Source organism: Akebia trifoliata, unplaced genomic scaffold (assembly GCF_017979445.1).
Source record: "Akebia trifoliata isolate Shusen 1 unplaced genomic scaffold, ASM1797944v1 Contig00608_ERROPOS3031104, whole genome shotgun sequence".
NCBI classification, from domain to species: domain Eukaryota; kingdom Viridiplantae; phylum Streptophyta; class Magnoliopsida; order Ranunculales; family Lardizabalaceae; genus Akebia; species Akebia trifoliata.
This window is the reverse complement of record NW_028237131.1, coordinates 476,181-490,735: the sequence shown is the minus strand read 5'-3', so window position 1 is coordinate 490,735 and position 14,555 is coordinate 476,181. Positions and strand designations below refer to the sequence as shown.

General features: G+C 34.3%; 1 long non-coding RNA gene across 4 annotated transcripts; it reads right to left on the bottom strand.

The window, feature by feature from the left end:
• Positions 1 to 334: 334 nt before the first annotated feature.
• LOC147381252 (uncharacterized) lies at positions 335 to 7,802 on the bottom strand. Of its 4 annotated transcripts, none has more exons than XR_015174706.1 (9): positions 7,383 to 7,802; positions 7,023 to 7,266; positions 2,746 to 2,818; positions 2,227 to 2,406; positions 1,923 to 2,098; positions 1,489 to 1,607; positions 921 to 1,327; positions 751 to 815; positions 335 to 589 (listed from the first exon to the last, which is right to left on the bottom strand). It is a non-coding gene; the product is annotated as an uncharacterized LOC147381252 (long non-coding RNA). The 4 variants fall into 4 exon arrangements; XR_015174707.1 differs by lacking the exon at positions 335 to 589 and adding an exon at positions 3,897 to 3,964 and having other exon boundaries at positions 602 to 815; XR_015174705.1 differs by lacking the exon at positions 335 to 589 and having other exon boundaries at positions 602 to 815; positions 921 to 1,071; positions 1,193 to 1,327.
• Between the last annotated feature and the right edge of the window lie 6,753 nt (positions 7,803 to 14,555).

The following is a 14,555-nucleotide window of genomic DNA, read 5'->3' as shown; positions in this document are numbered from 1 at the left end:
CACAAGAAAAATCAGCCCAACACTATGTGAAAAAAACCCATATTTGACGGTCTTAGCCCGTCAAATTTTGAGAAATTTGACGGACCCTACTGTCAAATATGCCCGTCAAATATTCTCTTGTAGAATTTTTTTTTTTGACGGCCCTAGACTATCAAATTGATTGGAGAATGGGCTTAAAAAAAAAATTCCATAGAATATGGCCGTCGAATATGGAGGTTTAACCAACAATAGGACAGTCCTCTAATTCACCAATCACAATAAATAAAATAATAATATAAAAAAATCAGAAAAATAACAAACAAAACAAAATCATAAAACAAACTTCAAATTAAACTAAACAACTCAAAATTCATATTATATATTGAAATTTCATTACTAAACAAGCTCTAATTGAAGCAATTGGGCAGTTACAAATGAAATTACATCACATAATTGCTTAGAAATAAAATACAATTAGAAGCAAATGGTCGTGATGTTTTTGATCCCTTCTAGCTCTCTCCGCTCTATCGTGTCTTCTTATTTTCCTCAAGGTTCGGATTTCCCCTCCATTGCTACTGTTTTCTAAAAAATCCTAATAGCGCTCTCGTACCTACATGGAAAAGGTTTGGTACATCGAGATATCAACCCAAAGTAATAGAAAAACAAATTAACATAGCAACGATCTCCGACATTGGTGGCCGCATGTTTGGGTAAGCTTGGAAGCATAAGAATGTCACTTGAATTGCTTGTAAGACATCCTTTTCTACAAACCTGTCTTCATGTAGTTTTGGATCCACCAATTCAAGTACTCTAGATTTCTCGTAAAGCTTCCATGCCTATATACAAGAAGAGAAAATTGGCAAATTGAGATTGAAGTATAACGAAAGAAAAAGAACTAGAATTAAAGAACATAAGAACCCGAAAAAGCTTATAAGGCTTACATATTCGGGAAGATATTGCATTTCTGATGGTATAGAAAGATCTTTGTTTTTCCTACAACTAATGATCTCGAGCACTAGAACCCTGAAGCTGTAAATGTCAGCCTTCTCAGATAATTCTCTTCTAATGACGTATTTAGGGGCCGTATAACCTCTATAAGAGACACAAACAACACTCCATGATTAATCTTTTACAGTCTTTCATACAAGTGGATTACATAATTGTGTTTTATAATCTAATACTTATAATTTTGTATAATAAGCAAACAACTCACAAAGTTCCAGCAAATGTGGTGTTGAGATATGCTTTGTCTTCAAGGAAGAACCTAGTTAGCCCAAAATCCCCAATCTTCGATTGGAATTTTTCGTCAAGAAGGATGTTGCTTGCCTTGATATCTCTATGAACAATCCTGCAAAAAAAAAAAAATGCAATTAAAACCGATGCACAACTCCAAGTCCAACCCATCAATTGAACTACAAGATCTGAAATGAAAACCCCAACTAAGATTCAAACACATAAATGCAAGCAAAAACCATTCAAGAAAGACATAGTTTGTCCCCCAATGCTTACCTACTACCACTAACGATGAAATTCTTCTATTTCTTTGAAAATGCAACAGTTCCAACGGCTCCCATATGACCAGTACCAACTCTAATACAGCACCTACTTTCATGTTCCCATAATCTCACCTGTAATCCATAGAAGATAATAAACATGAGAAATCAATTAAAAAAGGGAACAAGTTTCACCTATATGGTCACCACTCTAGAAAACACAAAAGTTGTTTGGAAGATAAACATAAGAATAAGAATAAGAATAAGAAAATATATCTTGATCATGTTTTCTCCAATCACAATTACCAACAGTAATCAACCGGTATAAGTGCTTTTTTTAGTTGTACAATGTGGCATATGTAATTGAAAACACTCAAAAAGCAATTGGAAATGATTAAATACACAAATCTATAAATGCCTTGCGAGAGCAGACGAAAGAGAGAGACTCACACTATTGTCCTTGCTTCCAGTTACAAGAAGTGTTCTTCCAGAACTTGAAATGCATGTGTCTAGGCATAGTACAATTTCAGTATGCCCAGCCAACACATAGGAACATGACATGAATGCAAGGTCATACACACGCACCTAGGAAATACTTAGGTCACGAATGCTCAAACACATCCATCCTGCACATAGAAGGATCAGACTAACAATTTCAGGGTCCATCAAAACGATCTCCAAGTTCAAAAATCCTACCTAGTATCATATTAATTTCAGCAGTACAAACATAGGAATGAATTTTACAGAACAATACCTTTTCCTCCTCACCCAAAAACTTTATATCCACAAAAAAGAAACTGCTGATCTGCAATGACACAGACCAACCCTTGATCTAACGGTAACAAAACAACAGCTGTAAAAGGCCCTTGTCGAGTCTTCATTATCTGAGGTGACAGTTGCATCTGATGATTGCTGCTCAAATAGGCAGACTGCACTGTTAACAAAACAAGTAAAATAAGTTCAATCGATATATTTATTTCTAGATGATCCATGGAATTATGGAATTATGTGGGCAGTAGGCAAGAGAGAAGCTCTCTCTATTGCTGATGTCATTCGCACCACATGTCAAATGTTTATTGGGCAGTGAGCCAACAAGTAAGAGGGTATCAAGGGCGTTACGGTCACTCAATTGGTTTGGCTAAAGGACATAGATATCCAAGGTGGACCCATCAAATGGTCGGTCACCTTTACCCTTGCATGTGCACTTGGATGGGTGCAGTCTGTAGTTGTACACCCAACACTAATCATTTGAAATTTGAAATTTAAGTATTACCTGAACGATGTCCTGGAATTTGTTTCGTATGTTGTAGAACTCATGCTTAATCATATTCAGAGCGCGAAGAGACCTAAGGGATTAAATTCCATCAAGTACGGTAAACTTTCTATAGAATTACACAGATGTAAATAAGAAGAGTTACAAAGGAAAGGAAAATCAAGTAAGATAAACTTTCAATGCAGGAAAGTAGAGGCGACAATTCCTTTTCTTGTTTGTCTCTAAGTAAATCTGCCTCCAACACACTTTTCCCAAAAGAAAATGCTGGTTGTTTCGGAGCAGGTAAAATCATAGCTTCATTATATAAATTCACAGATTTTTAATATAATTACTGACATAGTATGAAAGTTTTCCAAAAAAGATGGGATAACTCCAATGGTGATTAGAGCTTGCAAATATGTAGTGGCTTTGAGGAAGCAACAAAGCTTCAAGGACTCCAAACCTCATTAAGTTAATTTTATGTCAAGGATGTATGTAATACGTTTCTTATGTATATGTCTGACAGTGAGATTTTAGGAGTTTTACTCATTCAATAGTGGTTAGGAATTTCTTTTAGACAGAAGTGAAAGGTCCCACAGAGCAATTGTAATACATTAGTCTCGTGCATCATATCTTGACTGTAACATCAATACTCTATTGTAAATAATTATGTGAGTTGCTCACAAGAGAAAACCCACGAATTTGCTCCTCAATTTCAAGAATTCTCTTACCTTATTTATTTATTTATATATATTATACAATTTCTTTTTCTCTGGTATCACACCAACACTATCCACTTGTCCAACTAATTTGGATATCTAACCATTCTAAATTCTAACAATAATGAGATGAATACCAATATGTTAGGTATTTAGTTGGAAAGAAATATGAGGGGTTTTCAGCAGAATTTTCTGATTTCAGTCGAGATCGAACTAAACATTGAATGTTTTAGATAGTCTAGGAATGTTTGGTTGAGACCATTTCAGTTTTTCTCTAGACTGAAACATTGCATCAAAATGAGATGTCAAGAAAAATCCTTTATTATTATCAAGACATATTTATGGGTTTGGAAGATTTTGTCTCTAGATGAGGATTTGTTTAGTTGGGCCTCTATATGAAATTTAGCTATTTCTAGAGAGCTTTGTTACTTGTTCCTTTGTTTGTGACCGTACCTCTGTTTAATCCTTTTGAGGTCTCCTCAACCTCCTACGTTCCTTTGTATACATAACAGAATTGATAACTGTCAAAAGAAAGCCCTTTTTATGAAGTTGTCTCTTTCATCAGTATCAACATCATGTATTTAACACAATAAATAGATGTTAGTATATTCTCAAGAGACTTATCAGATGAGCCCATCACTCCCAATTTCATATAGCAAGGATCGAACATATACATATAATTGATGTATCACTGCATCACATAAAAAATAAAAAAAATAAAAAATAAAAAGAATTTATTTTGCCAACAATCAAACACTAAACTCTTCATTTATATTTATTTTAAAAAGAAAAGCTCATAAAAAAAACAATGAGTGAAGGTGATGGCATAGGCCCCTCTTATTATACGGATCAATCATCAAGACATGTTTCAAAATCTACGGTTAAGGAAAGGTCTTGGTGCATACAAAATTCACCTAATTGTTGTGATAGGTGTCTCATATTCTGTAGGTTAATTAATGTGGGAACTATTCAGATTGTGTCTCTTAGTTTAGATGGTGTGGGGGTTTTAATTGGGAAAAGACTTGCACTTGTGTATTCGGTTGCGATTAAAGATCTCTATGGCTGTAATTTGCTTAAGAATATAGTGATTTGATCCAAATCATCTCCTCTGTGGAGTAAGCATGCTGCAGAGAGCCATTTAAATTTTGAGTCTTGTGTGTGGTCATTTTCTTTGTTGCATCATTTTTGTGTCACTTTAAACTTATACTAATAAGTTAGGATTGATTCATAAAGAAATACCCTAAGTTGCTTTCCAATAATTAAAAAAATCAAACCTGCAGCATAAGATGGAGATGACATATTGACATAGATGATATAAGGACAATGTCCTTCTTTTTGAAGAATTTTTTGTATATTATTGTAATTGATCATTTTAGGTTACAAGAACATGAAAATAAGGATTTTTTTTGGGTTTGGGAAATCTTATAAAGGTTCTAGCTGTCATCTAGGGTGAAATCCAGGATTGTACTTGAATTCTCATCTTATCTGCTAACATATGTAGGCACTCTCAAGTTATATAGTGTGCTCTTAATTTCATGGACTTTATGATTTGATTTTGGGTTATACTTCTTCCTTAATGTTTTTCTTCAAGAAGTTAAAAATAAAAGTATTTACTTGATCAGCCCAGCTTGTACTCAAGATACGTTGAACTCAACACAATTAATGGGCAACCTAGACGGGTCAAATTTCCCAAGTTTTACCCGACATACATCATCACCTTGGGCACCTAAAAGATGAAGAATGGACGTGCTACGGCCTACGGAAAGCTATGTGAAATAATAAAAGAAGAAAAGGTCAGAACCTAACAACTTTGAAGAATGTGGATTCTAGCTAAAACCACTGGTGTAGGTCTGATTGAGAAATGGTGGGGTGGGGGGTATGCCTTCTAAGTATGCATGAAGAAGTTGTATGTTTGTCTAAATCAACAAGAGATATATATGCCATTGTAGTGAGTTTTCCACTAGCTGTGTCGGAAGACAAGGTGCCTTGTAGGTCCATAGTGGTTTCTAATGCCTTCTTAATTTGTAAACAGTGATTCCTTGATATACAAATTATGTGACATAGTAAATGTATTGTCCAGGAAAATATGTACATTCTTACAATTGATGGTGGTCACAGACCTGTGTGAGGCATTATAGATCATCAAAAATATCTTACTGAAATATGACCATTACCCAATACGTACCCCTAGTTGACCCCAGACACCTATGTGAATCCCAAATCAAAGCGCACAGTCCCACAAAGTTATTAAAAATTATTCCACTAGAATATTGGAATTGTGACTAAAATAAATATTTTTTTTCATAGTGTACTACTCCCAGAAGAACACAAATTACTGTTCAAATTCAGCCCTATTGTAGCTGTCAAGTAGCTTAGTCCAAGACTGCAAAAAATACTTGTATGATCCATAAAAGGCAGAGACAAACATCCAACATTCAAAAACTTGCTTACAAAGAAAACCAATTCCATAGTCTTCTCATACCATTGAAACCATTTTTGTTTTTGTTTTTGTTTTTTTTTTGACAAAAGATGCTCTTTAATTGACATGATTAATTTTAGAAAAGAAAAAGATAACGTGTGAAAGAGAGAAAAAAAAAACTTAAACCCAGGCATGAATCCCATAGGCATATGTATCCTCAACTTCTACACCCACTTGCAATATAGCTTTTTAATAGGCTTTTAAAAGTTAAAAAGACTTGGTTATCTTCCATTAGAACCAAGGAATTCCTGATTTCTTTCAAAAGCATAAACTATGAGGTTTGATTCAAAACAAAAGAAGTAGGGTGGGCCCACTGAAATTTGATGTCAAAGGCAATGGTGTTCTTGATGAAATTGATTAGAGTTCTGTTGTGGAGTGTTCATTTGCTAGTGTTTTTCTTCCAGACTTTCTCAGCCTTTAGTAGAAAATTGAGAAAAAAAAGTGTTGCTCTCTCGTTCTCTCTCTCTCTGCTTCTTTTTATTCAGTGTGAAAGCCATAGTTGGTATTGTTTGGTGTTGTTGTTCGAGCTCATTTTCTCAATCAACAATAACTCCAAAGAGAAGTAGACGATGTGTTCAAATTCAAGATCAGATGTGAGATATTATCAGAATGTTCAAGCAAGGATGAGATAATTTCACAAAAACAAGGAAATAGGTGTTGGAGGTGTCACAAGATCAAAAACCAAAAGAGCACAACCAATTTCGTAAAGCTAGGATCATTGAAACTCTTCATATTCTTCTAGATATTACTTAAATAGTATTGAGTGATTTTAGATTAGATAATTGTTGTTGCTGATTAGATTACTAATAAATACACTTATTCGTATAGATCTACTCCCATCTAAACAAAATATTAGATAACTACTACTATCTAGTACTGATCTGGTTATAGAAACTCAATCACAAATTCACAATTCACAATTGTCCCTAAATTTCTAAAAAGGAGTATAAATTCAAAAACTGATCTACAGAATTATACTACCCCAATATTTTATAGATAGAAACAAAGATGATCTCAATTGATATGGTAACAGTTAACCCTACCGAGAAATTGAAATTGATGAACTACAAAATGAAATATAAAATTAGAATTAAAATTACCTCCGGAGACGAACAAAAGCTGAGATTTGTGAAAATGAACGCCACAAACAGGTCCATCATGCTCATCAAATCTATCAATAAGAGTGCCCATCCTATAATCCTATAACTGGATCACACCATTGTGAAGACTCGCAAGGATCCATGGCCTCTTACGATGGAAACTCAAACCATTCACCCGATTACTCTTTGTTTCGAATTTCGTCAGCATCTTTCGAATCAAATCTCAAACTCTAATTACTAAAAACTGCATCAATCACAAATCAATTTCATCAAAACTTTACAAAATCGAAGATACCTCAAATAGATCTCTGTGATCTCTCCACAGATGAACAGAATTGGACTTATCAATCAAAAACATACCTCTTGATGACTTATCAATCAAAAACGAGGATCAGATCTAAATCGAGATCGATCGATCAAATAAAGTGGGAGATGAGATCTATCGAGGGAGGTAGATCGAGAGAGAGAGAGAGAGAGACAGACAGAGACATCGAGGGATCGATCGAGAAAGAAACTGTGAGAGATGGAGAGGTCGATCGAGAGAGACAGTGAGACAGAGAGAGAGAGAGATTTATAGAAAAAGAGATGTCGTTCAAGAGAGAGATCGAGGGAGAGACAATGAGAAAGATACAGTGAGAGAGTGATCATGGGAGAGACTGCGAGCGAGCGAGCCTATGAGAGAGAGAGAAACGTGGTCGAAAGGCCGTGGTATTTCAAGTTATAAAATTCGTCGGGCCAGGCCCAACAAATATTTTGTTCAAATTTTGAGTTTTTCACGTAGTGCAATATGAAACTTCTAAATCCATCAAAGTGGTTTACAAATTTTTGATAAAAAATTGACGGTCCACATTTTAAATCACTTTTGATGGGGTTAAAAGTTTCAGATTGGGCTGATTTGTTGTGAGGATGATCTTCTAATCATAGAGATCATCCTCACAAAAAATCAGCTCAACCCGAAATTTCTAACCCATATTTTAAAAAATAATTGTTTTTACATATGTTTTTACTTATGTCCTTTGAACGCTTCCCTTATTAAATTATCACATGTAGGCTGGAAAAACAAATATCTCTCACAATTAAAAAAAAAAAATGTAGATATAAAATATCATAGATAATCATACTCACATATAAAAATCACGACCCCTCTTCTGCAAATAAAATAAAATGAGAGAGAGAGAGAGAGAGAGAGAGAGAGAGTCTTAAGCTTAAGACCTTGCCTCCCTCCTACGATTTTCGTGTGGTCATTTTTTGAAAAAAAATAATTTTGGGTATTAGCAATGAAGATGATGGTTTAAGAGAAATACGGTGATTTTTCGTGAGGATGATCTTTATGATGAGGAGATCACCTTCACCAAAAATCAGGTCATTCTGAAACTTCTAACTCAAATAAAAGGGGTTTACAAAAATCGGACAGTCCACGATTCCTGGTGAGGACGATCTCTTAACCATAAAGACCATTCTTACAAAAAAATCAGTCCTCCAAACTTCTAATCCTTATTTTGAAAAAAATGTTTGGCACAATGTTTAGCTTTCTTTAGAGCCCCCAAACGCTTCCCATATATATACGTAGAGCATGGACTGAGGTCCACATGGACTGTCCCATTGGTCCAAATGACAACTCAACCTCTTGTTTGCCGTCTAGATTGGACTTGAAAAAATAATCACCCCCCCAAACAAAGTATTTTTTGGCATTGAATTTAAAATTTGAATCATTGAACTCCTAGATTTAAAATTTAAATTAGATCATGAAAAAAATCTCTTTTTTCAATTTTTTGTTTCATTTTAGATTTCATGACATGTCGTGCACAGAGATAGATGGTCCTTAGGTCCATATAAATTGTAGACCACTCAAATCTCTCTCCTCTCCAACGCTTCTCTTTCTCCCTCATCTCAGTTGGCCTTTTGTGTTTTTCTCTTCACTTCCACTCTCATCTCTAACCTCTCTCCTTATAAGCTCCTGGGCCACTCGTCACCCAGTCAGGTGTGTGTTGAGTTTAGTCCCACATCGGACACAAATTACATTGCCTCTCTCCTTATAAGCTCCTGGGCCTCTCCACTCATGGTCAATTAGTTTTGAGTTGGACATCCAAATTTATCTCTAATTGCCTCTTGAAATCACCAATCAACTTGTTTTTCTGTATATAATTTTCTAACTATATTATGACATTCCTTCAAGACGTGAGTACCCATGGTCCCCAAGTTCAGATTCAGTAATTATTCAGCAGGGGTCAGTCAAATAAGTTTAAGAAAGATTCGTAAAAAAATTCAAGGAACATTCAATTGACGTTTTTCGATTTCTTACCAAAACCCATCATCTTCAACCTCCCTAAAACTGTATCATGCTCTTGACATTCGAATATTCAAAAAATTTAAGAGTTAAGGACAAACATATTATCACATTTGACGATTAATCAATGTTGAGAGAATTTTTACAAGTTTCTAAAATATGTAGAAAATTTTGTGACTGAAGACACCCATCTCCCCCATGGAAACCCAAACAGCAGAGATTCTATTAATCATATAAAAAGTTCTAGCAGGACTTCCTGATTTTCAAAATAAAAACCTTTTTCAGCTTTGATATTATAAGTGTAAAAAGCCTCTACGAGAATCTGCAAGAAGTTTTTGAAACAAACATTAAAACTTGCTACACACTGGGGGGAGTCAGTTTTGATGATTGTGTTTAGATGGGAGCAACGAAAAATGAACCTAGATCATAAATCACCAAAACAAGAAAAGCATCACAAATCAAGGAAAAATTTACCAAAGATGAGAGAAAAAATTAAAAAATGATAAAAGATTATGGAATCAAAGAAATACCCAGATTGATTTCTATGCGGGGAAAGTTCGAGAAAAAACGGATTGCTTAAATCAGCAGGTGAACCTCCAAAATCTTTCGAATGACGATCAACTTTTGAACAATCGAAAACTTGCAAGAAGGACAACCATTATGCATTGGAAACCCTCGAGTTGGAGAGTTTTATCAACTCCAAAGAGGAAATTAAGTTGTTTTTCTAACGTTAGATTGAGGGTGGTGTTGCGATTCTTGACCAATAAGGTAGGAGTTTCAACTCCATTGAAATCAATAGTTGTGGGAATCAGGACTCCTTGGAATTAGACACCCAAACAGTGGCATGGAATTTACATAGTGATTTGCAATTTCAATGACCTTGTCCAAGTGAGAGTGGATCCTCTATAGTTGTTTGTACTTTGTAGTGGTATATATATATTTCTAATTTATTAGAATTTTCTAATGTAAAAATATCCTAATTGATATTATTACATATATTATTCTCCAACACTATCTTTTTTTTGAGATGAGATACATTAATGATGTATGATAATTTGATACATCATATTCCCTTACAACACGATTACTAACGGGCTCGGGTGAGTCAAACTAAGCATGGTTCAAAATCAAGGACCTAACCCTAATTTTATTTCTTTATTTTATTTTTTTATCGGACCAGGTTAGTAATCCACATCCCAATGTAATAATTGGATACAAATTTGATGGGGTTATATAAGTAGTAATCTAAGATGATCAGGGATATTTGTGGAACATGGAATGATTTAATGAGGAGTTAATGATCAGAGTCAACACGTGTAGTTTGGTTGGCAATGGTAAGGGAATCGGTGCGGTCGAGGCACGTGGGACGGTCAACTATACACGTGAGGCAGAGGTAAACAGTCATCAAGATTTGTGCGGTCACGATTTGTTTATCGAAGTCTTGATCAGCAAACGAGATCGATACACGTGGAGCTTCTCTACTTCGTGGGTCATGATCTGACTTTGGGTTTCGTGATCTCTCACTCGTTATTACATGTTTCGCTCCGTATGTCGGCAAGTTTATAGCTATTATTTTTATAATAGACGATAATGGTTAGATTCGTGTGTTGTGAATTTAGAGGATCGTATAAGAAGATGGTCGATCTGCTGGGCTGACTATAACAATATAGTGAGTAAACTCGGATGAGTCAAATAAATATATGCACTAAACTTATTAAATATTTTAAATAAAGCTTTTGGCTTTACATTCATCACATTCAATTAAAAGTATATTTGATGGATTTATTCAAAAAAATCAAATTCCGAGAAGGGTTTATCAAGATTTTTGTGATGAGAATTACGAAGACTTGAAAGAAAAATTGGCTTAACTTTCTATCTATATATATATATGTAGATGCAATTAGATTTGCACATCTGATTTTGATTTTGTTTGTCCTAAGCAGTGGGGGTGCCTCCACCACAATTTCTCTGACGATCAGAATCAGAACATACCTTTTGTATGCTGCTCCCCTCTTATTTATAGAGATCCCTCCATGATCTGAGTAAGATTTCCCCTGATATTATCTCTCTTCAAATCTGGTGTATCAATTAGAATATTTTTCTTCTTTTTTCGATCCTGATTCATAGAATTGTATTTTAGTAACGTCCTCTTCAAATCTAGGTAAATCCCTAGATTTTCATCGCATTGATTTCGTGTATTTTGGGATTTGATTTTAGATCCACTTCTTTAATTTGATATATCTCCGACTTAGATCCATGTGTCCCTTCGACATCTCTTGGACTCATAAGGTCATCTCTCGAACTTGTAAGGTCAACTCTCGGTCTCGGATCCATGTGTATCTTGTAATATTCTTGGGATTTGTGTCCCAACCACGTGTCATGTCATGATCTTGAATTATTATAATGTTTGTCCACAATATGTACTAAACTTATTAATTATTTTAAATCAAACTTTTGGCTTTTCATTCATCACATTCAATTAAAAGTATATTTGATCGATTTATGTAAAAATCAAATGTCGAAAAGGGTTTATCATATTTTTGTGATGAGAATTACATAGACTCGAAACAAACATTGGCTTAACTTTCTACACCACTAACACATAAGCATTTTTTATGTATTAATTGGGTTGGTGTCATTTGGTATTACAGTCAGCATTCCGTCTCATGTTCAAACCTTAGAAAAAAGAAAAAAATGACTACCTTAAGGGTTGAAAGGAAGAGTATCTTGAAAGGTAGGGCTGCAACCCAGGCGGGTTGGGGATCAACCCATGCCCAAGCCAAACTTGACAAACACCAACTCATGCCCTCATCCAACCCAACCTCTGGCATGAAATGCTCAATCCAAACTCTAATTAAGTTGGGTTAATGTATTCTTCATTAATACTAGGCAATTTAGTATTGCTATGGGCTTATATAAAGATAAGTTGCGTGTAAAAGAACTAAAAATTTACAATTATTTTTCTTAAAAATATATTTCAAAAAGTTTATATACTTAAAATTATAAGCACATTTAAAGAGAGGAGAAAATAATAAGATTACCTAAAATAATTATTTTTTTATTAATAATTGTAATTTTCAAAAAAAAAAAATATTTAAAGTTGTAATATAATCCTTGCATGACAATTACACTTAAAATAAAATAGTTATTTATCTAATGAAAATAATCATACATTAGTTTTGATATATTGGTAAACAAAAGCATATATATTGAAATATGAATTATGAGTGTGAAAAAAATCAAGATAAGAAATATTTCAAAATTATAATCATAATTAGTTTGGGTTTGAACAAATTGGATTGGCTGATACCCATGCTTGAGCCCAATCTAATTTGAGTCAGACATTTTTTTATTTTTTTTTGCCCAAACCCAAGCTAACTATATATGCCCATACTCAGTGTCAAATTCAACCAAGTGAATTTGGGTTTTGCCCACCCAAGCTGCAGCCCTATTGAAAGGTGTAAGATTTCAGCCTCAAAGATGGGCTTACTTTTTCACACCACTCAGACTTTCATATTTTTAGGTATTGATTCAGTTCACATCAAAATATCCTTACTAGTGACAATGAAATTGACATCATTGTTGACGTGGAAGTGTACACAAAACCATAGATGTTTTTCATCCATATTTAGAATGAAAACCTACACATAGTGACATGCTATGGGCATCCAAAAGTAACTTTGTAGTTGGTATCATTAAGGGACTTCTAGTCTAGACCCCTAAAAAACCTTCATTTACATTGTCATCGCTCACAGACTTTTTCCTCACAGAGCTTAAAAACTCTCCAATGTGCAACACTTGCAGTCTAATGAGGGCACTTTTATGAGTTTGGGGATGCCCTCAACACATGCAGAGTCGATGAGTGATCCTATGAGACCTGTGAGGAAAAAGTCGGTGAGCAGAATTTTTTTTCAACAATTCATGCATTATAGAATCCATTCCACTTAAACACTTCGGGTGGATGTAAAGTTAGGGATTCTCTATTTGTTGAAAGGTAACATAATTGTAACATGGGCAAGTTCTCAAGTAAATTCGATAAATTGGCCGTGAGCGAGTTGAGTACTTAGTCAACTCAAAATCACATCAAATTGAATTGACTTGGCCGAGTTTTGAGTTGACTTTATGAGTTTCAAAACATACTTATAACCTATCACTTTAGTATTATAGGGGGACTAAGTCCCACACCATTAAAACAAAATATTAATTCATAAAAACTAGAAAAATATTATTTCATGGAAGCTAGAATCTAGAGCTCTATTAAAACCCATTAAATGTCAGTCAATTAAACCAAATAAGAATTTTAGGGAGTGATTAAGGCAGTGTTTATTTGCGCAAATTTTCAGCGCTTATTGCTGAAAAAAATTAAATTCAGTACTTTTTATCAAAATAGCGCATTTGTTTACTCTATGTTTTCAGCGCTTATTGCTGAAAATAAGTGAAAAAAATTCAACACTATTTTGATGCTGAAAAAAGTGTTGAAGCGGTAAGCACTTCGCCTTTTTTGACACGGATAAGTATGCCTTTCGTTTTTTTGAGTATGGACAAGTATGCCCTTATTCTTAAAAGGATATTACCTCTTATATCCCATAGATATATATAAGCACCCCACAAATTAATAAACCCACACCATGTCTAAATTATTTTGTTTTATATGGGTTAAAAGTTTTGGAATGAGTTGATTTTTGATGATGATGATCTCCTCATTAGTATATAAGCACCCCACAAATTAATAAACCCACACCATAACTAAATTATTTTGTCTTATATGGTTTAAAAGTTTTGGAATAAGTTGATTTTTGATGAGGATGGTCTCTACAATGAGGAGATCATCATCACCAAAAATCAGCACATCCTGAAACTTCTAACCCTATCAAAACAAGTTCAAGATTCGTAAATCATCCTTTTTTTTTTTTTTTTTAAATTATTTTTGACGAGTTAGAAATTTCAAAATGGACTGATTTTTTATGAGGATAATCTTTAGACCATATAAACCAGCTTCAGCAATGTATAACAAGCATGATTCAGCATCTAAACAAACAACTTTTTCAGCACTTAAATTTAGCGCTTATAAGTTTCAGCGCTTAATACTATTCAGCACTTATTTTTTTTAGTTTAACAAACAACACCTAAGACTAAAAAGTACAACTTCCCTTAGATTATGGAGTATTATATGGGAGACCTACTAGTTCAAATACCCCCCACGTCCCTTAATTCTCAATGTTATGGGCACCTCCCCTACAGAGAGA